The sequence below is a fragment of the Panthera tigris genome, chromosome B3 (assembly GCF_018350195.1).
Source record: "Panthera tigris isolate Pti1 chromosome B3, P.tigris_Pti1_mat1.1, whole genome shotgun sequence".
Classification (NCBI taxonomy): domain Eukaryota; kingdom Metazoa; phylum Chordata; class Mammalia; order Carnivora; family Felidae; genus Panthera; species Panthera tigris.
In genome coordinates this window covers 88,907,088-88,930,680 of record NC_056665.1, presented here as the reverse complement: position 1 = coordinate 88,930,680, position 23,593 = coordinate 88,907,088, and positions in this window count along the sequence as shown.

Genomic DNA, 23,593 nt, shown 5'->3' with positions numbered 1-23,593 from the left:
GTGAAACCATTGAACTATCTTTTCTTACGTCAACATGAATGTTCTCCTTTCTGCTCACCCTCACCATCATGAAATTCCCTTCAAATTCATTTCAAACTTCCCAGATACTTAAATTCTTCATTAAACTCCTCACACTTTTACATTCACTGAAACATGATAAACACCTGCTTGCCTTGTAGCTTTTCCTAAAATTCATTTTGGTGACTGGAAGAATTGCTATTCTAGTCCCTATTGGTCCTTCCAGAATATAGTAGTTTTCCATTGCTGATGTGCTAACTTATAATATTTTTTTTAGCTTAGAACAACATACACTTATCATCATTTAATTCGAGAGGTCAGCAGTTTCACTGAGGTAGAATCAAGGTGTCAGCAAGGTAGTATTCCATCTAAAGGTCGTAGTAGAAAATCTGTTTCCTTACCTTTTCCATCTTCTCAGGCAGCCTGCATTCCTTGGCTCATGGCCACTTCTTTCATCCTCAAGGCAGCAGTGCATTTTCATATCTTACTCTAACTCTGACACTCCTAGCTTCTTCTTATAAGAACCCTTCTGACTTCACTAGGCCCACTTGTATGACTCAGAATAATCTTCCCATCTCAAGATCCTTAACATGTGTAAAGTTCTTTTGCCAATTGACATATTCATTTCTTTACCATCTCTGGCTTGACCTAATGCAAAAATATCTTAACTAGATTTCCTGTCTCTAGTATTGTCCTCCTCACTCTCAAATCTATTATTTATTATATTGCAAATACTTCATGATACTCTCTATTTTAAAAAAAAAAAAACAAACACTTTGTGTTACTCTCTAACTCAACCTAGTTCAATGATTAATTGTTTACTAGAAAATAAAGTATTTTTCAAGGGTTACATGGATCTCTATGCTGCTGATTCAAGCTACCTTTCATTCTCGCAGACAATCTGTGCTATTTAAATTGTTATCTCTTAGCTCCAAGTCTCCCTTTCTACACTACACATTTGATTCTAGGACTAAGATCTTGCAACACCATGAAATCTACTGAAGATAACTATTCTTTTTGTGAAACATTACCCTGTCTTGTTTTTAAGCCCTGACAGGGACTGAATACCTGACACATAACACCAAGTGACAAAGGGATCTCAGTAGCCTATCATGAAGTGTGTTTTTTTTTTATTTTTTTTACATTTATTTATTTTTGAGAAACAGAGTGAGACAAAGCATGAGCAGGGGAGGGGCAGAGAGAGAAGGAGACACAGAATCTGAAGCAGGCTCCAGGCTCTGAGCAAGCGGTCAGCACAGAGCCTGATGCGGGGCTTGAACCCACAAACTGTGAGATCATGACCTGAGCCGAAGTCAGACGCTCAACCAACTGAGCCACCCAGGTGCCCCATGAAGTGTGTCTTATCTGACTCAATAAGCCAAAAAGTTGGGCATTAATGACAACAGTCTATCAAGTACAAATAAGATTCCAAAACTGGGCTTCAACAGATCCAGAAGCACAAGAAAGTTACACCAACAGTGTACTGAGACTCCTGCCATATTTACTCCTAGAGTTATATCCTCTCCTCTCCCTTAATCCCACCTACAACCTGGAAGTATACAATCACCACTGGCTAATTAAAAATAAAAAATTTTGCTGTTTAACATTTTTTTTCATCCTATACTAGTACCGACCAGAACTAGATACCTGCAACACCACAATCTCAATCAAGAACTTCCCTAAAACACAAGAGTGAAGGGAAATATTACTAATAGGCAGAACCTGGAAAAGTATATTTTAAATTATCTACTTTATAATAAGAAGTGCCTAGAAATATGGATCTTCACAAATTATTTGGTGCTTGCTAATAGTTTGGCCTTATTATCAGGAAATGGAAAGAATTAGATGGAAGACCTAAAGATTAGAAGGCAAGTAAGTATAAATTTTTAGAAAAGGATGTTACAGTGTTTGCTTTCATCTGAAATCTTATCCATGTGTAAGCAGGTGGATAAAATATATATTCTGTGGACATCAGTAAGCCTCTTTCCCAGTCATTCTGGTGCCTCTTTAATGAACACAAATATGCTATGGTCATGGTAACAGAGATTGAGTCTATGTATGGGCTCAACAAAAGTCAACTTTCCTCACCAAGTCTGAACTGGCTGCCATCACTGCTGAGCAATTTATCTGCCAACAGCAAAGACAAATGCTGTCCTGACATACAAATCTCTAGAGGGACCAGCCAGTTCCTGGTGGCAGATCTATTATACTGAATCCCTTTCAATATGGAGATATCAACTAATTTGCATCACTAAAATAAACATGTAGTACTTTCCATGAACATGCCTTTCATGTCCACAACTCTTCCCTCAGCATCAAAATCCATGAAATTAGGGAATGACTTACTTATGTGTTATTATTCTACCCAAAGTTTCTTTTGTCAAGAAATTCATTTCATATCAAAAGAAGTGTTAGAATTGGCTTCTGACTACGGAATTCACTAGTCTTACTATATCACTTAGAAGGTGCTGGCATGAGAGAATGGCAGAATAGCGTAATAGGCTGCTGAAGAGTCAATTACAGCACCAGTTGAGAGAGAAGAAGCTGAAAAGTATGTGTTTCTGTCTTTCAGGATGAAGTCTATACTCTGAATAATCATGTTATATGCTGCAGTTTAGCCCAAGCTCAAATAAATGAGTCCAAGAATCAAAGGCTAGTAGCAGAATTTGCTCCTGTCACTATTACACATAATAATCTACTCATACAGGTTTGGCTTTCTATCCTCACAATTTTGGCGACTGCTAATTTGAAGGTCTTTGTCTCCATGGCAGGTGACAATGGCTGTGTAACCTGACCAGATAAGGAAACTAGACCAATTAAAGTGCTAGTTAGGTGACACTTAACCAAGAGATTGGTGGCTGAAGAAGGAAGCTATCTCAATTAATCACAGACTCTTAACCTGTTATACAAACAGGGGCTAATTCAGTTTTGTACATTTTCTTCCTTTTGTATTTTGTGTATACACATAAAAATACATATATTATCACACACAGTTTAGTTTATATTAACTATTCTTATTTATATTAACTATTCTCCTGTCCTTTACTCTTTTAATTTTATGTAAGAATTCCTGGTGGGTAGTTGGCTTTTTAACTTAATCTCCTAAATTATAGAATATTCTGTAGTCATTGTGACTGAATGAGAGGAGTAATTTGCATTGCTCACAGATGGATACTGGGACTGGTGCCCAAAGATCACACTGTGTCTGCTGGGATTTTGTTTCTCACACTTTTGTAGAAACAGTAAAGTGTCTTCCTTGGTACAAAAGATTATTACATGTTGTTGGGTGGAAACATAAATACATTGGTATGGCATGAAAGTCTGAATACTGACTGACCAAGGAAGTCGACCAGAATGGTAATTATTTTAGTCCATTCCAAATTGTGCCTCCCTAGTTGGGATGCTAAAACTGGAGACATAAAAATATCCTTTTAGCTTTCTCACTGACTTCTTGTCAGTCTTATAAAAAGGCACTAAGAATTTAAAACAGAAAACAGGGAGAACCAATGTCCTGCTTTTCTCCTTCCAGCTTCTTTAGTTCACCAAAACTAACTTACCATTCACTCTCAAAGGTATCAGCACCAGCTGAGCAGCAATTTCCCCTCAGAGATCAGAGCCCCGACTTCACAGGTACCCTCTTCTAAGTTTCTCTATCCTTATAACATTGATTCCATTTGTTGCTTTAGTCCAACAGTTAGTATCTGTTTTTAATATCATTACCTCATTTTATCTTGAATTTGTTTTTCTAGCCCTCTAACACCTGTATCTAATTCCCTATATTACATCCCCCCTGTTGAAAGCTCTATGGGGATTTCTGTATTATTAATTCAGATTGATTGATAAGCCATTGCTCGCAACCAGCACCATATTCTATAACTGTTCTGACATCTTGAAACTCCTTGAATATTCTAAATTCTCTCATAAATTGATGATTTTGCACAGCTATAACCCCACCTGGAATGCCTTACACTGACAAATTGTTCACGATTCAGATGGAGAATCACTCCAACTCCAAAACAATCCTTTCTTTCCTTGCTCAATACACAATCCATCCTATGGAATGTTTCTTCTTACCAAAGCTATAATCTTATATATCATTCTTTTAATATACACCAAAATTCGCCAAACAGGTTTGGTGATGAATCTTTCTCATTAAAATATAAGAGATTTGAAGGCAGAAATCCTATCTGATTTTTAATGTTCATCATCGAACACAGTACATGCCATATAAGAGAACATAAATGATTTAAGACGTTCAGGCCTTCTTTCTCTCCCATTCTAAATTGCAGGAAATATATTTAATGCTTACAAATTGCTGTAGTTGTTTACTGTAAAGATTATGACAAGAGTTATTTTTAACACCATTTATTACATTTTTATTGAAGTATAATTAACACAGCGTTATTTCTAGTTTCAGCTGTTCAATGTTATAATTCAACAATTCTATACATTACCTAGTGCTCATCATGATAAATATACTCTTGATTGCCTTCACCTATTTCACCCACACCCACTCCCACCCACCTCCCCTCTGGCAACCACCAGTTTGCTCTCTGTATTTAAGAGTCTGTTTTTGTTTCCATATTAGTTATACTTCAATTAATACAAATAATAAAAAAAAAGGAAAGGAAAAGTCCAGGTAGCATTGTAAAGACAGATTAAATTATTTTCCAATCCCTCTTTCTTTTCCTAAGTATGCAAATATGAAAAGAAAATAGAGACATTTCATTTTTCTAACTTATTTTGTCAATTCAATAAAATATAGTTTAATAAACAAATACAAAAAAAAAGAGTGAAGATGGAATCTTACCCACAGAAATGAATGTGGACCAAAGCCAGCAACAGAAGACATCCAAATAAAGGCCTGAACCTCAACCATGGTGGGAGGTTCGGAACCAAGAGGACTTACCACCATGATCTGAAGCCACCAAGGAGACGACAGAGTCCAATGAATTCTTGTAGGTATCTCACTTGATTCTGAGGCAATGCCAGAGATGGAGGTATGACACTTTGGATGCTGCTGACTGTGCCAAGTAATGTCTATAAGAAGAGGCTGTAAAACAAAGCATTTTGGGGGGTATCTTAGAGATTGCAATTTTGTACACTTATCAAGATAAGCACTGAATACAGGATTGTTAAATCATTATATTCTACACTTGAAACTAATGTAACATTGTGAGTTAATTATACTTCAATAAAAATAGAAAAAATGTAACAGTTTATTACAAAATGTCCTAAGTTCTGCTCATCTCTTAGTTTTGAAAGGTCTTTTTTCCCAATTATATATACAACTCAGCCACAGTGGAAATATTTTAAGTACTCAATATGCACATCTGATTAATGGCTGCCATATTAGACAGAGTAAACATGGAACATTCAATCATGGCAGAAAATTCTATTTGTCAGAGCTGTCCTACAGCAAATCCTCAGAATTTTTCACCACACATTACACCTGAGTTTATACATATTTAACACAAATAGCCTAAAGACATAATTACCCTCTTTTTAAAATATAAGAAATCTATTTATAAACTGATATATACGATGTTGAAAGTTGAAAGACATATACATTTTGTACTTTGTGCATCCTTAATAAGAACTGTGACTCAATTTGAATGACAGAGATTAAAAGGTTTCACCAGAATCTGAATGTTAGCTGAATGGTACTAGCAATACAGTAAACTTGACCTCAAACTTCATAGAACAACCAAGGCTTTCTATTCATTGGTCAAATAATGTTTGATTGAATTAATTTCACTTCTTATGAATTTCCTTAGGCAGTGTGCAGAATGGTATTTCTCCAAAGTTCCCACCAAGTAACTTCTGACTAAGGACAATGATCTATAACCCTGGAGGTCTGATGGAATAAACTGAAGTGATCCTTTTATTTATGCCAATTGCTGACATACCCTAAGAAATGTTTCCTTTTAATCCATGCTATTGCTTTTAGTATTAAAAGCATTATTTTTAAAAAACTCATTCAGAAAAATAACTCCCCAAGAGTAATTGCCATACATGTAGTTTTCCATACCCCTTGGACTATCACTAACTCTAAGAAAATACATACCACAATCTGAGAAACACTAATGTGGACACTGGAGAAATATAAAATAGTAAACTTACTTTCTCCAACCAGAATAAAAACATGAACATATTAAGTTGAATGATAATGCAACCTTTAATCACTGGGGGTAAAATTAGCTTTAGAACCTGTGTTTCCTTCATCTAAGAGCATTTTTATTTACACAATAGGATAATGCTTAAAAGCTTTTCAAAATATGCAAAGTCTGTTGCTATTCTTTCTTATTTACTAAGTCAGGAAAAACTTGCATTTAATTACACTTTGTTAATTGTGTTACTACATATCTTGCAAATAATGTTACCTTCCATATTGTACCTATATCATAGTAGCATGTTTTATTCATTCATAGTCAAAGTGTAGCATATAAGTACAATATTGTATAAGTACTATGAATGTATTTAAATATTGAAATTAATGTTTGAGATTTTCAACCATAAAATAAAATTTAAATAATTTCAAAACATATTAAATGAGTTTAAAATGAAATCTAGATGAGGATGTTAATAAGAGCTTAAATTATTCTAATCTGTTGAGAGTATTCATATAATAACTTTTACATTCCTGTAAATGTATTTCAGAGTTTGGCTCAAGTTCAAAATTTACTTGCTTAAAAATTTGATTTGGTCAGTGTCACAGATTAACAAATTATGAAATGCTAACTCATTCAAAAAAATCTTCATGTGGGACTACTGTTTAAAACAGAAGACAATCTATCAATGTCTAATGAGAATATAAAGGTTTACAGGAATGCATACACACATCTTCTGGTTAATACATTCTGCCAAAACGAAAGATACATAGATATAAAATTATGCTTAGAATATAGCTTGGCATGGATGGCATCAGAAACAAGAAAACTGACAACAGTTGGAAGTTTAAATTGCAATGCACTGTTTAGTTTGAAGTGTTTATTTATCCTTTCATTTAATGGAATTAAAGGCCTTAAATGTGTGAGTCACTGGGTAAGGTACAGAAATTCACTAAGTTACTACAACAAACTCCAGTCTTATACTCTAGTAATGTGTCAAAATTATGGAAATCTGTATTAATTCTAACCTGTTACCAAGAGAAGAAAAATGTACAGCACTAAGTTACTACAACAAACTCCAGTCTTATACTCTAGTAATGTGTCAAAATTATGGAAATCTGTATTAATTCTAACCTGTTACCAAGAGAAGAAAAATGTACAGCACTGTGTGGGAGTACATCATAGTTAAGTCTACAAAAGTAAATCAGGAAACACTAGTCGAACAGGTGGCAATATGTTATTACCTATGGAAAAGTCCTATTACTGAGACCACACAGGTTTAGGTGCAGGCCTGAATGCAGCATTTTCATCTGAATCGTGCTTAGATGGGCACCAATTCACCTCTTCTGTATTACTTTTTTCTTCTGTACCTCTATGCTGACTGATCCTTCTTTTGGTTGATTATGTCTTTATATTTGTTAACGTATTCAATAAAGTACTAGTCAAGTTTTATCGTCTTAAAGCCGTTGTTGTGTGATATTGTATACCTCTTTGTAGATATAATACGAGCCAATTTCATGACTTAACAGGTAATTATGTCAATTTTCAAAAACTCAAAAGGGGAATCTTACTTTGAAACTGAAATATCATCTATTTAAATCCTTTTCTAACTTGAAAAAAAATTTAGAATCGAGACCTAAGAGTATTGACAACTATAAGAAATGCAACATATCTTAAATAGGGTTTCTGGTTTCAATAACTTATTTTGTATGAAAAGACATAAAATAACCAAAACAGTATGGTACTATATGATAAATCTAAATGAATAATCATTTATATAAAACTGGAATCATGTTTTAGTGATGTAACTTAAAACACAGTTTTAATGTTTAAGGGGAAAAGGTTAAGTTTTGAGATTAAAAACTTGGAATGAAATATTCATTAAGGAATGAGTATTTTATTATTTTGAGTAATTTGTCTTATAAAGCATTGTATTTACTAGCTAGATATCTTCAAAAATATTTATTGTAATCTTATAGAAATGAATTATTTTGCAAAAAAACCCACAATTATATACTATTACTTTATTATTATTAAAAATGGAATTGTAATGTTAATACAAACAATAATATATTCTATTTAAATTTGTCTCAAGATTTTCAAATAATTCAAAGATTCCTGATATAAAAATACTTCAAATAATTAAAAATGAGACATTTTAAAACATTCAAAATGACTATGTACCAAATTATATCCAAATAGACTAATTCATCACAGCTTATACATTCTCAACATATTACAAACTATTTTTCTCTGTTATTCTGAAATATTTTAGGATAAAAAGTCCTGATTAAGAAGTAAATAGTTTTTCTCTAAAATCAAGAACATGAAGATGAAGAATTGTCAAAAATACTTGGTGTGTAACTTTGTGGAAAATAAATTGATTATTCATTAGGCAATAGACCTCCATTTACAAGAACAAAAGGTATTATTTTTATTATTTTTAAACAAGGATGCTTGACATTTCTATCATTAATTTTTAATCCATTAAAATAAATAATTTATGATATTTTATAAAATTCTCAAAATAAAAAAAATACCATCACTTGTGGATATACATTATATTCTCATTATTTTTATAATCTAAGTAAGTTCAGCATTTTTTTTAACCAGGGTTTCAATTACTTTTCATAAAGGTGAAATCAATAAATGATAACATAAATAGGAACATTTATACAGTAAAGTTTTCTCCCAGGTGAATGATCCAAGAGCTAAGGTAAGGAGAAAGCTATATGCCTTTTATATCCTTATTTTAGAAGTGACATCATTGTTTCTACCACATTCTATTTATTGGAAATAAGTCACAAAGTACAGCCCACCCACAAGTCACCTTTTGAAAGAGAGAAGTATCAAAGAATGTGTGGACATGTTTTAAAACCACAATCAATCAACTCTCTGGTCATAAATTATTTACATCCGCCCACATACAAAATATAGGTACATTTATCCCCTTCCTAGCTATACCTCATTCCCATTACAGCATCTGCTCTAAGTCAGAATCTTGTCATGTAAGTCATATATATGCACGGAAGAAGTTCTTCAGCTATAATTCCTTGAGTATAGCTTCTTGATTATAGTTTTCTTAAACTATGAAACTAAAGACATAAGTGATCTTCTCCACCTACATGCAGCATATAACAACAAGATACACTTAGGACAACTGCAATAGACATTTCTATTCAAAAAGAATATTTGGAAGCACAAAGGACTTCACAGCAATTTTGAAATTCAGCCTAGTACACATTAAAAGTTTGTTGGTTAGAACTTGGGGACTGGAATAATTTTTCATGGCTCATTGCTCTGACCTCTTCATCACCATTCTTTTTTAATGAAAGGTAGCATGTGTTTGCAGGTAAGTAGATCTCTCAACCTGTTCTATGCTTATCGAAATTTGGTGTTCCAAAGTTCTCAATCTGTTTTGTATTTTCTCTCTATGATCTACTCTGGTGGTGTTTCTATAAATATAATATCCTTATTAATTAACTAATTAATTAATAAGACTGTGTGGTCTTTCAGTAAATTTTACTGAAATTCATTCCAGTAGATAAAAGCTTCCCATAAATAACTTTCAGCTTCTACTGAAGGAAAGTGCACATAAGCTTATTAGAATCTCTATTATTTGGTTAACAAAATGACTGAGAAGCATCCTTGAAATCTAGAGTGTCTTTTGTCTGACTGCATGCCCTCTGAAGCACCACGATTGATCTTTCTGGGGTCGTCTTACCAAATGATTTTATAGTAACAACCACAGTTTCATAAACAGAGCAAGTTTTCTAAAAGTGTCCTGGATTTGATCATTCCTTGAAAGTAATTTCTTTCTTTTCCCTCCAGTTTTTTGAGGTATAATTGAATAATGTGATTTGATATTTGTATACATTGTGAAATGATTACCACAATCAGGTTAATTAAAATATTCATCACTTCACATCGCTACTATTTGTATGTCTGTATGTTGGAAGAACACTCAGGATCTACTCTCTCTAATTTTAGCATTAGTTGCTATCTGAAGAGGCTAAGATTTTCAAAATCATAAGTTTAGGCTCATGTTTTGTTAATAATCTTTTTATTGCCTCACCCTTCCCTTTTGGAATCTTCATGCAAATATCAAGAAGACAGGTGACACCTTCTTCTTGAAAGTGAAAGGAAAGGAAAGGAAAGGAAAGGATAGGATTGGATTTCCTTCTTGAAAGAAAATCTCCTTAGCTGTATCACCAAGTTCATGAAAACCTTTCCTACTGCCTATATTACCACAGGCAGCAGAGTTGCTACACTCTGGGCCACGACAGACATAATATATCTTTCCTTCCAGTTTCCGGGAAGGTTTTTCTCACTTCTCTTTAAGCCCTCACTCATAGCCTCTTCAAAAGCCATCATGCCTTTACAAATATTTATTTGAACAACCTTTAAGCTCTTAATAACACTTTCCTCAAAGTTCTTCCAGATTATTCCCAGTATCTAGTTCCACAGACACTCAAATTCCCATTCATATAAATACAATTTCCCTCTCTCTAAGGTAACACTTCTGGTACCCAAATCGATCTTAGTTATCTACTGCTACTAATACATTAGCCTAAAACCTAGTGCCTTAAAATAACATTAATATTTATTATCTCACAGTTTCCATATTTCAGGAATCTGGGGACATTTTAGCTGAGCTTAGCTGAGTAATTACAGCTCAGAGTCTTCTAAAGATTCCAATTAAATGGTCAGTTAAGGCTATAGTCATCTGAAGGTCTCAGAAACTGGAGGATCCAATTCCAACTTGAATGTTGGCAGAAGACCTCCTCCATTCCTTTACCATGTGGATCTCTTTATAAGGGTTGCTGGCGTGTCCTCACATTATGACAAGTGGCTCTCTACAAAGCTAGGTTCTAAGAGGAAGGAGCAACATATAAGACATCATGAATTTAATGACCTAGCCTCAGAAATCATTTACCATCACATCTGCTAGTTCCATTGGTCACAAAAACCAAACCCTATATATAATATAGGAGAGTAGTACACAAGGGCATGAATACCAAGAGGTGGTAACTATCGGGGACCATCTTGGAGGCTGGCTACCATATCTGGCAATTAAATGGAAAAGTGAAGAGGGCAAATAGCACAATATATGTTAAATATAGACTGTTTCTTAGATATTTGTTTTTTAAAAAGTTGAATAATATATTCAGGAACCATTGCGTATTCACAGATAGTCAGAATCCAAAACCTATTTAAATGGCGCCATATGTCACTTCCATATTCAAATTCTTTGTTTCCCATTCATACAAATACAATTTCTTATGGGCATTATACTATGTGTACTCAGAGTTCATTGATTCTATTCTCACACTATGTATGAGTGTAGATGGAAATACTCTACACATCACTATAAGCCAACAGCCTATCTGGAAGTTACTCTGAATTTAAAAGATAATTATATTCACTTTATTGTAAATAATATGGAATAGTGACTGTCTTATTTTTCCCAGGATGAAGGAAATAATTAAGCAGTTAAAATGCCAATTTGATTCATACTACTAGTGATAGTGTGATTTCAATAAGGGGTTGTGATTTATATTTGTAAAAGGGGTCTCAACTATGTTGTTAACATTACTAATATTGATTTTAAAACAACAGGACACATATGGAAGACAGAGGAATAGATTTTATATTTGTCTATAATCACAGAAGATTACATCTCATTTGCTGTAAACATCTTGAAAAATACAGAGAAGAAAACGTCAAGACTCTGTGTGCAAATTTCTTTTTCTTAATCTCATTTTAAACAAGACAAAATAAGTCCTGGCTGATAAAAGAATCTTCATCATTACATTTGACCACTCTGTTTACCAAGATACACACACACACACACACACACACACACACACACACACACAAGCAATGCCAGAAAAAAAGACATACAATTCTTATTTAAAAAAAAAAAAGCAATAAAAATAATCTGTCATTTTTTTCATAACATGAAATTCTATGTGGTTTTCCTTGAATAGAGATGATATCTTTTATTTTCACATGGAATTGGCTAATTCTTAAACTGGTCTATAGGATTCCAAATATCAATTGAAGACTGAGTGACTGAAACATACATTTAAAAATATTTTGATGCTTAGTTTCTCCTGTTAGAAAATTTTGAATATAGATTTAGATGTAAAGATAATGACTATTTTGAGTTTTTTGTTTTTTGTTTTTTGTTTTCTTTGTTTTTTTTTTTTTGTTTTTTTTTTTTCCTTTAAGAATGCCAATCTCCAACTCAGAGACAATTATAATTACCTAACCATCTTCACATCATACAATATGGTTTTTAAAAATATCCTACTCTTCTATATATAACCAAGTTGTCATGTTCAAGAGATCACAAAAAATGATTCAAAAATAGCTTTTAAATATTTTGACATACACAAAATCAAATTTAAACACAAGCAAATATAGATTATTAGATGTATGTGACAGGGTCTTTGGCAGAACACTTGTTAAAATGTGTAGTTTAAACTGTCTTATAATAAATGGTCAATTTAACAATTTCCAGGCATATGTTTATTAGGTATTTCAGTGGTCTCTTCTCCTGAGAGGTTGATTTTGTTTTTGGTAGATATGTCAGAAAAAGAATTAGACAAAATAAATACTGATAAATGGAGAATTGCCTAAACATAAAGAAATCTTTGTTGCAGGAAATCATATAGGAAAATTGATCAGAAAAACCAATAAAGCTCTACACATAAATTTTAATAAATAGATGCCACATTCAGAATGTTTTAGTTGAATGGCAATGTACTATTCTTGAGTTATTTATTAAGGATCATTTTCTTGATTCGCCTACAATTTGAAGTTTCTAATCACTTTAGGAGTCTTCAAATAATACTGCCAAAGGAAGAATCGCTGGAACATTTCATTGTTGTTATTGACTTTTTATTCTGAAATAATTATAGATTCAAAGGAAGATTCAAAAGAAAAAAAAATTTGTCTGGTCTCATGCTACTCTCCACTCAGTACCAAAATAGTAACAATCTACATAACTGTAATATCATATTGAAGACATGAAATTATTACTGGTACCATCCACTGAGCTTATTCAGATTTTATTAGTTCTACGTGCATGTGTGTGCATTTAAAAGAGGCTATTTCTGGGCGCCTGGGTGGCCCAGTCGGTTAAGCGGCTGACTTTGGCTCAGATCATGATCTCACAGTCCGTGAGTTCGAGCCCCACGTTGGGCTCTGTGCTGACAGCTCAGAGCCTGGAGCCTGTTTCAGATTCTGTGTCTCCCTCTCTCTCTGACCCTCCCCGCCGTTCATGCTCTGTCTCTCTCTGTCTCAAAATAAATAAATGTTAAAAAAAAATAAAAAAAAAAAATAGAAGAGTCTATTTCCATTCAGAGTTGATTACAATTACCAAGTATCATCTGCCATATTATTCAACTATATTTTTAAAAATATATATCCTGGGGAGCCTGGATGGTTCAGTCAGTTGAATGCCTGACTCTTGATTTTGGCTCAGGTCATGATCTCATGGTTCATGGGTTCAAGCCCCACATCAGCCTCTGCACTGACAGGATGGTGCCTTCTTGGGATTCTCTGTCTCCTTCTCTCTCTGTTGACTTCCACTCATTCTCTCTCTCAAAAATAAATAAAATTTAAAAAATAAAAATATAAATATGTATCTTATCTTACATGTAACCAAGTTGCCATGTTCAAGACATCAAAATCATAAACTAATTCAAAAATAATTTTTAAATGTTTTGTGTGTGCATAGTTCTATGCAATTGATAGAAAGTATAGTAATGACATCAATAAATGCAGAGAGAGTTGACATCTTTATTATGTTGAATCTTCCAATCCATGAACACTGTAGTTTATCCTTTTACTTAGGTTTTCTTTTATTGCTTTCATCATCATTTTGTAATTTTCAGCATATAGATTCATACATTTTAAGTGTATACTTACATATTTCATTTTATTAGAAGTGAATATAATGATATTGTGTTTGTTTACATATGCTTAATATTAATAGATAAAAATGTGATTATTCTCATGTTTTCATATCAAATCTTTAAACTTGCTGGACTTACCAGTTCATAGGTTTTTGTTTTTGTTTGTTCTTAATTCCTCGAGATTTTCTATGTCAACATCATATAGTCTACATATAGGGACAGCTTTGTTTCTTCCTTTCTGATCTGTATGCCTTTTATTTCTTTAACTTTACTTACTGCACTGTCTAAAGCTCCCTGTACTATGTTCAACAACGGTGGTGAGAATGAATACCCTTTTCTTGTTCTTGGTCTTAGGGGTGAAACATTCTGTATTTTACTTTTTATGTAATGTTAGCAGCAGGGTTTTTTGTGAATGTTTCTTATCAAGTTGAAATGATTCTATTCTCACCCTAACTCACTGAGTTTTTATTACACATGAATGTTGGATTTAGTCAAATATCTCTTTCTATAATGTAAAAAAAAACCACACATCTTCATTTTTGTTGTTGTTGTTCTTGTCATTGTTAGTATTGATAATGGTAGATCACACTTTTCTTTTTAATGTTTTTAACATTTATTCATTTTTGAGAGACTGACTGAGTGTGAGCAGGGGAGGGGCAGAGAGAGAGGGGGACACAGAATTTGAAGCAGGCTCCAGGCTCTGAGCTGTCAGTACAAAGCAGGGGGCTCAAACCCACAAATCCTGAGATCTGACCTGAACCAAATTGGATGCTCAACTGACTGAGCCACCCAGGGACCCCACACTGGTTTTAAAATGATGAGCACCTCTTGCTATCTGAAAAATTACACTTGGTTTCGGGTGTACACTTATTTTTATACATTGCTGAGAGATTGGTCTGTGATTTTATTATTATTTCCTTCCTATTTGTCTGATTTGAGTAGCAGCTTAATTCTGGTCTCATAAAATGAGTTTGGAAGTGTATCTCCTCTTTTATTTTCTAGAAGAGATTATATAAAATTGTTGTTCACTCTAAGTGGTGGGTATAATTCTCCAGTGAAATCTCTGGACAAGGAGAATTCTTTGGGGGGAGATTAAATATGAATTAAATTTATTTAATTGTTATAAGGATATTCATAATATCTATTTCAACTCAGTTGATTTTTGATAGTTTGTAGTTTTAATTTGTAATTATCTTCATCCAACTTGTCCAATTTGTAAATGTCAACTTGTTCATATTATTTCCTTTTTTGTGTGTGTAATTGTAAGATAGGGACCAATGCCCTTATTTCAATCTTGTTATTGCTGATTGGTTTTTTTGTCTCTTATTTTTATCTATACTGCTAGACTTTTGTCAATCACATTGATTTGGTTTTTGAAGAACCATATTTTGTTTTGTTGATTTTCTGTATCCTTTTACTTTCAATTTCTTGATTTCTGCTCTTACATTTACTATTTCCATTCTTCCTCTTGTTTTGGTTTCTTTTCTCATACTTTTCTGTTTCCTGGAGTGTGGTGTGGAACCTAGGTTAATGAATTAAAACTTACCATTTCTAATGTGAGCTTTTAGTGATATACATTTCCCTTTTAGTATCACTTTCACTGCATCCCAAATGCTTTTATATGTGTGTTCATTTTACTTCTATATTATTATTTTGTTTCCTGTGAGACCTCCTCCTCAACCCTTAAATTATCTAAAAATGTGTTAATTTCCATGTATTTAGAAGTTTTTCCCATTTTCTTTCTGTTATTTCTTTCTGGTTTGACTCTAATACAGTCAGAGAACACACACTGTATAATTTCACTTCTTTTCAATTTGTTAAGGCATGTTTTATGGTCCAGGATATTGACTATCTTGGTAAATGTTCCTCGGGCACTTGATAAACAATGTGCAGTGTTCTATATATGTCAATTAGAATGTGTTAGTTGTTTGTGCTTGTCAGATCTATGTTCTTGTGCTTATCAGCTTCTGTGTTCATGTTAATTTTCTTTCTAAGCAGTTATTATTAGTTCCTCAGTGGGGGCATTAAAGTTCTCAACTCTAACTGTGAGTTCATCTATTTCTCCTTTCAGCTCTCTCAAATTTTGTTTCATGCATTTTAAGGCTCTGATTTTTGGTGCATACACATTTATAACTGTATGTCTTCTGATGGAATGGTACTTTTATCAATATATAATGTTCTTCTTTGTCTTTAGTAGTTTTCTTTTTCTTCTCTCTAAAATCTCTATCAAGTATATCATCACTTCTGCTTTGTTTTTATCTTTCTTTCTCTTTCTTTCTTTCTTTCTTTCTTTCTTTCTTTCTTTCTTTTACCTCTGAGAGAGAGAGCATGAGTGAGCTAGGGGCAGAGAGGGAGAGAGAGAAAATTCCATGAGGGGCAAAAGAGAGAAGGAGAGAGGGAGAGAGTGTGGAGCCCAAAGCGGGGTTCGAGCTCACCTTAAGCAGGGCTTGTGCTCACCCAAAGCAGGGTTCAAACTCAGGAACCATGAGATCATAACCTAAACTGAAGTTGAAAGCTTACCTGACTGAGCCACCCAGGCACCCCTGCTTTGTTTTTCTTAATTAGGATTTGGTGTATCTTTTCTGTCATTTTACTTTTAAACTTATCTATGTGTTATTTTGAAATGAGCTTCTTAAAAGCATATAGTTGTCTCATGTTTTGTACCCATTCTACCAATCTCTGTCATTTAATTGTTATATTTAAGCTATTTACATTAAAGTAATTATTGAAAGGTTAGGACTTATTTTTTCCATTTTCCTTCTGTTTGTTCCTTCTTTTTCTTGTTCCTCTTTCTCTTGTATTCCTATGTATACTTGGACATTTTTAGAATAACATTTTGTTTTATATATAGTGGTTTTTAGAATATTGCTTTGTAAAGTTTTCTTAGTTTTTGTTATAAGTATTACTATATATATAATTAACTTAGCACAGTACATGGCATTCACTATTTCAAGTGAAGTGTGGTACTTGTATTCCTATGTATACTTGGACATTTTTAGAATAACATTTTGTTTTATATATAGTGGTTTTCAGAATATTGCTTTGTAAAGTTTTCTTAGTTTTTGTTATAAATATTACTATATATATAGTTAACTTAGCACAGTACATGGCATTCACTATTTCAAGTGAAGTGTGGAAATCACATGCCCATGAAGTCCCTTTATCATTCCCAATTATCATTTCTAATTCTTTAGGAATTCCCTCCAAATACGTTGATCATATCAGATGTTATTATAATTTTTCCTCAGTCATCTAATATGATTTTATATCATAACTTATTTATGAATATGTGTATATACAGGTGCTAACAAACACATATTTCTTGTTCTGTCACTTGCAAAGGCCTAGAAGAAATACATTCAAGTGGCAGCAGACACGTTTGGCACATAGATCTTGGTTTCTAGCGCCATTCTTCAATAAAAGGATCCAGGACTTCTTGAACATATGGGGTATTCTGGAGCCAGGGCATATATAAGACGAGCATGGAGCATTTTACAGTTCTAGAAAGTAAAAGAGTACTAACACACACACACACACACACACTGGTGGGGGTACGTCATAGGGACACAGGAGCTAACTGAAAGGTAAACAGCAATTTATTATAACCTAATATGTAACAAACACACACATCTATATTGATATAAATAAATAACTGAATAAATGAATAAGTGGGATAAACAATCACCCTTGCAGAAGGATTCCAAATAATTTATGTAATTATTCCAATTCAAACTGGAACTCTTACAAATTTAATAGCCAAGAGAAGGCTAGGGAAACAGAAGAAATAAATGTAACATTGTTTCTGGATTGTATTCTGGATCAGAAAACTGACATTATGATAAAAGTAGGAAATCTGATTAAACTTTGGACTTTAGATAATAATAATGTATCAAGATTGATATTACTTGTTATAAATGTACCATACTAATATAAGATGTTAACAACAGTGGAAATTAGGTGTCTTTGTACTATCTTCATGATTTTTCTGTAACCTAAAACTCTTCCAAAAGTAAGGCCTATCTAAAAATAAAATAATAACAAAATCACAGCTCATAATATTCTTGCACTGTGTTCCACTTTAAAAAAAAAGAAATGGTTTTCTGGTTCTTCACATAAATTCTATTCTGTCCATATCAAAATCCATATTATACTTTAAATATCTGAACTTCTTTGTTCATTATTAGATTATGCATATAAAATCAGCATAAAATTTTACCTGACAATAATTACTTACAAATTTCTCACTCTTACTGCATTATTAATATGTAGCATTAGTTCTCTCTATTCTTATCCTCAGTTCTGACAACACTGTGAAATAAAGCTTTTCAATTACTATTTTGTGTCAATGGTTCACAAAAGAAAGGATTCCACCATCCATAGCAACTGCTCTGAAATGAGTGTCAGGCATTCTTCCCACCCACTTTCAAGGTGATCACTGAATGAGGAGGGCATATTTGTTCTCATTTTATTTTTCACTCAAATTCCATGTCTCTTGGAGGAAAGTGATTTTGATCATGTGGCTGAATGAGCAGAGAATGGAATTTATAAGAATCTTGGGGAAGTAGCTGAAATATATAAGATGGTATACTAGTGCTTTACAGCAAAACTCATAGAAGCTTAAATTTTCTAATTACAAATGTCCTCTTATAAAGAAGAACTTAAAATTAAAAAAAAAAACTTCTAGAGTTAGAAGGAAATGTTGATAACAATGACATCACTGATTTTCCTAATTTAACCCACAAAATATTGATGATGATAATACATAATTTCCAATACCACTGTAAAGATTTCATGAAAAATTTACATGAGAATATTTAGTACGCTGTGACATACTATTGTAACAGGTGCTAAGTAGGACTTTTGCTCTTCCCCATAATTTGTTGCTAGGACCTACAGCTGAGAAGAAAAAAGAAAGAACACTTTGAGGTCTCCTCAACTCAGCCAAACGCAGAGCACACTGAATAGATTTCAGTGAAAGATGGAAAATAATACACAAACATATTTACAGTGCCATTTTACCATTCACCAAAGTAAGCTAAGGGGGGGGTGTGTGAAAAACATGGTATTAAGAAAAGAGCTTTTTCTCTCTCTGCAATGTGGGAAGAAGTGAAAGTTGTCCCTTGAAAAACTGAGCATTCTAAATGTCACATATAAAGATCTACAGTTTGTATACAGAGGATGATAAAACCTTGCTCCACCATTAGAATTGTATTGAGCTCTCGAACCTCTAAGCCAAGGTTTTTTAACCTTCACACTACTGATATTGTTAACTAGATAATTTTTGTTATAGGGGGTTCTTCTGTTCACTGCACAGAATTACTTTTTCTGTGCAAGTGGCTGGGGTTGGAAAATCAAGACACAGAATGGATGTCTCATAGCAACGCCATCACCAGGAGATAATATCTCTGTTATTTATGGATTTCAAAAAAAAATGTGCTATAAAAACACATAGTGTAAGCTGACTTGCTCTTAATCAGACCCTTTTGTCCAAAGCATTTCTGCCTAGACTGTCTAAAGAAATGTTGAAGTGAAAACTTGAAAGCACAGAAAGAAGAATGTGATTTGTGACCCCACGTTACAACAGTCATCCTTTTTTGTGTGTTTGAATGAATGTGCTTCTTGCCAAAACTTTGGTTTGTCATACCGAAGATGTGTAAATACAACTAAACAGAGGCTGTTGAAACACAAAATCACACTGAGAGTTTCCACACTAGAACGAGTACTTTGGGCTTTTTCCAGAATTGAGTGGAGTATGTACTCAATAAAAATAAAAAGGTAATAGCTAAAAGAATTAAGTTATTTATGTTTGTGGAAATTATTAAATTATATGTAACCTGTGATTTCCATGTAACAACTCATAGGTCTAGGTAGACACATTTAATATAATATTAGGCTTTGTGAACTGTGAATAAAATGCTTCCACATTCATTGCTCCTAAAAACAGGTTTTCACAATATTGAATATTTCATAGAATTTTTTTATACTGCAAAGGTCTTTTCCATTATGATAACCTCCAGAACAACAGATGAACCCACTACCTTTTGGTAAAAAATAGCAATGTTAATTAAGGTTTTCTTCTATATCCACTAAAGTTTTTCAGTCTGATAACAAAAGACCAATCTTTCATTTTATAAATAAAACTAAATAGACTATTGACAGAATGAAGTCCAACCATAAAGCAAAGTTCTGTCAAAATGCATAACCATTTTATTGGGCCAAGAAGCTATTTCATGAAGAATTTAGAGTTTTAACCACTTTATGTCAAATAGTGTCAGTTACTGCATTCTGGGCTAGACAAGGAATAACTTTAGTCTGAATATTTTGAATGTACTATTAATATCCAAATCTTATCATTTAACCAATTGTTTATTTCAGATTTAGTAGCAAAAGTAAAATGTGAAATTATGAAATTACTTATCCAGTTGAAAACACATCCCAGTTTCTACTTGGAACAAATAAATAAGAACATTCTTACACCCAATTAATTCTCATTAACATTCAATCTTTGTCAATAAACTATTTAAATAATTGATTAAAGTGATTCATCTTATAAATTTAGGACTTATAAAATTATCTTCTTAGATACTACTGCTTAACATTCATTATGAGGATTTCTTTTCATAGTGTTGAATTAGGCCTTAAAGGATTTTCTGTTCTGAAAATTAAATGAGATATCCTGTGTTATTGTTCAATACACTTTCTGGTTCCACTGATTTCTAGTAGGTTTCTAAAATCTAATTTAATTCCTTTACCTTCAGTCCTGTGATAAATAAATCATTGCAGACATAGCTTAATGTTAGTATCTTAAAATCTCTTCATGATTATGGAACCGTTATTAAAAGTATAAATATATTTTTATGTTAAGATTTTGGATTACATTAATATTATGGCTTTCTTTCACTATGCTACAACAAAAATTGACAGCATTTAAGGGATAAAAATATAATCCACTCTCCATACAATTTGACACATTATCATCTAAAATGTCTAGCAGAAAATTAAAAGAATTATAAGCTATGAGAAAAGACCAGAAAATACAATCTAAAATCAAGGGAAGAAAGATGCCAAGATAAGCCAAATGCTGAGGTCAGCAGATAAGGACTTTATAACAATTATTAGAAATACAGTCAAGAAGTTCAAATAAAATATGAAACAATATTAAAGATTAAATTCTTAGGAGAGATATAGATACTATAACAACAACAACAACAACAACAATAACCAAATGTAAACCCTAGAATTGAAAACTATAGCATACAAATTTAAAAAAATCATTCTATGTCCTTAACAGCAGGTTAAACACTAGGTGGGGAATACCATTTAATGTGCACATTTTGATGAGTTTCAACACGTACTATCAAGAGAATCACTTTCAAGAGAATCAGCATTTCCACACTCCCCAAAACTTCCTTGTGCCCCATGGTAATCCATTCATCCTCATTCCTTCTTCTCTACACTTCCCCTGGTGTCCCCAGAAAAATCACTGGTTAGCTTAATGCCACTATTATTTATAGATTAGTTTTCATTTTTCAGAATTTTATGTAAATGGAATCTCACAGTAAATACACCTTTTATCTAGATTTTATCAGAATAATTATTTTGAGATCACTGTCTTGCATATATCAATATTTCACTGTTTTTATTCATGAGAACATATTCAATTGTATAGAAATACCACTATTTATTCATTCACCTGATGATAGATATTTGATTAATCTCAGTTTGAGAATGTTACAAGTATTTGTGTATAATATTTGTGAACATTTGTGTATAAACCCTAAATACATACTAGGTAGGAAATGGCTAAGTCATACGGTAAGTGTGTTTAAATTCTTAACAATTGCCAATCTGTTTTCCAAAGTGGTTATAGAATTGTGCATTCCAGTTAACAACAGTATAGAGACCTTCTGCTGTTCCATATCCTTTCTGACACTATGTGTGGTCAAATTTTTAATTATAAACATTCCAGCTTATGTATAGTGGTATTTTATTTTGGTTTTAATTAGCATTTTCTTAATAATTATGTTGAATATCTTTTCATATGCTAATTTGCTATCCAAACTTCTTTGGAGAAGTATCTGTTTCAGTGAGTTGCTCACTTTTTTATTAGGCTATTTATTATTGAGTTATAAAAGTTCCTTATATATTCTAGTTACTATTCCTTTGTCAGAAAAGTGATTTTCAAATACTTTTCCCAGTGTGTGTCCTCCTTTGCTATAGTGCATTTGTACAAAATTGTAAACAAACTATATACTTCTCATCTTGAGTCATAACAGTCATATTCTACAGGAAGCTCTTCGTGCTGAATGCAAAATCAATGTTGTCTCAATTTTGAACCCAGTCTGTTTAACAGGTCTTATCATCACAGTGTTTAATTTGAGGGAAAAGAATTTCTTCAATTAATGGTTAAACATAATTTTGCTTCTTTGGATGGTAAGACAAGCTATTCGTCATAAATCTATAGTACATCTATTTTTTTGAAAAATAGTTATCAAGATACAGCTTTCTTTTCTCCCTTTCAAATTTTTTTTTTTAACATGTACTTATTATTGAGAAACAGAGCATGAGGATGGGAGGGGCAGACAGAGGAGGAGACACAGAATCCGAAGCAGCCTCCAGGCTCCGAGCTGTTAGCACAGAGCCTGATGCTGGGCTCAAACTCACAAACCTGAGATCATGACCTGAGCTGAGGTTGGACACTTAACAGACTGAGCCACCCAGGCACCCCTCCCCTTCAAATTCTAATAGCTATATTCTTTTAAGCTCTAAAGAGCCTCTGTATAATTTGAACAAAATCAAATGAAATTTACCCACAGTATTACTCTTCACTTTACTTAATGTAAATGGCCTTGAATTTATACACCAATATTGGGATCCAGACAGGAAAATAAATTTTGCTTCTATTCTGAGGAGTTCCTTAATTTATAAAACCACTACAGATGATTAATATTTCATGTCTAAAGAGAAGAATGTTTTTTAATTTTTTCAATGTTTATTTTTGAGGGGGGGGCACGAATGGGAGAGAAGCAGAGAGAGGGAGACACATGATCTGAAGCAGGCTCCAGGCTCTGAGCTGTCAGCACAGAGCCCAACGCAAGCCTTGAACCCAAGAACCATGAGATCATGACCTGAGCCAAAATCAGACGCTTAACTGACTGAGCCACCCAGGCACCCCAAGAGTAGAAGAATTTTTAAAGAACACTTGAGGAGAGTATATACTTAAATATTAGTATTTAAAAATTTTCAACATTTACAAGAGGGGGGAATACTACACGTTTGCATAAAACCATATGCAGTTATTTTAGAACTCAGTGGCTGACTTCTACGTACTATTTATCACGTATCTTATTTTGTGTTGTAAAGTGTAGGCTATAACACTACAAATAGTCTTTCCTTAATGTGATTAATACAATCAACTTTAGAACATTAAAATATTCAGGACACTTTTTTCCTCAACATTGCTGGAAGTATTTGCAAAGAATAAAGCAAAATAAATTCTATCATGAAAAGTCTAAGAAATACAAGTTATTCTCCAAAACA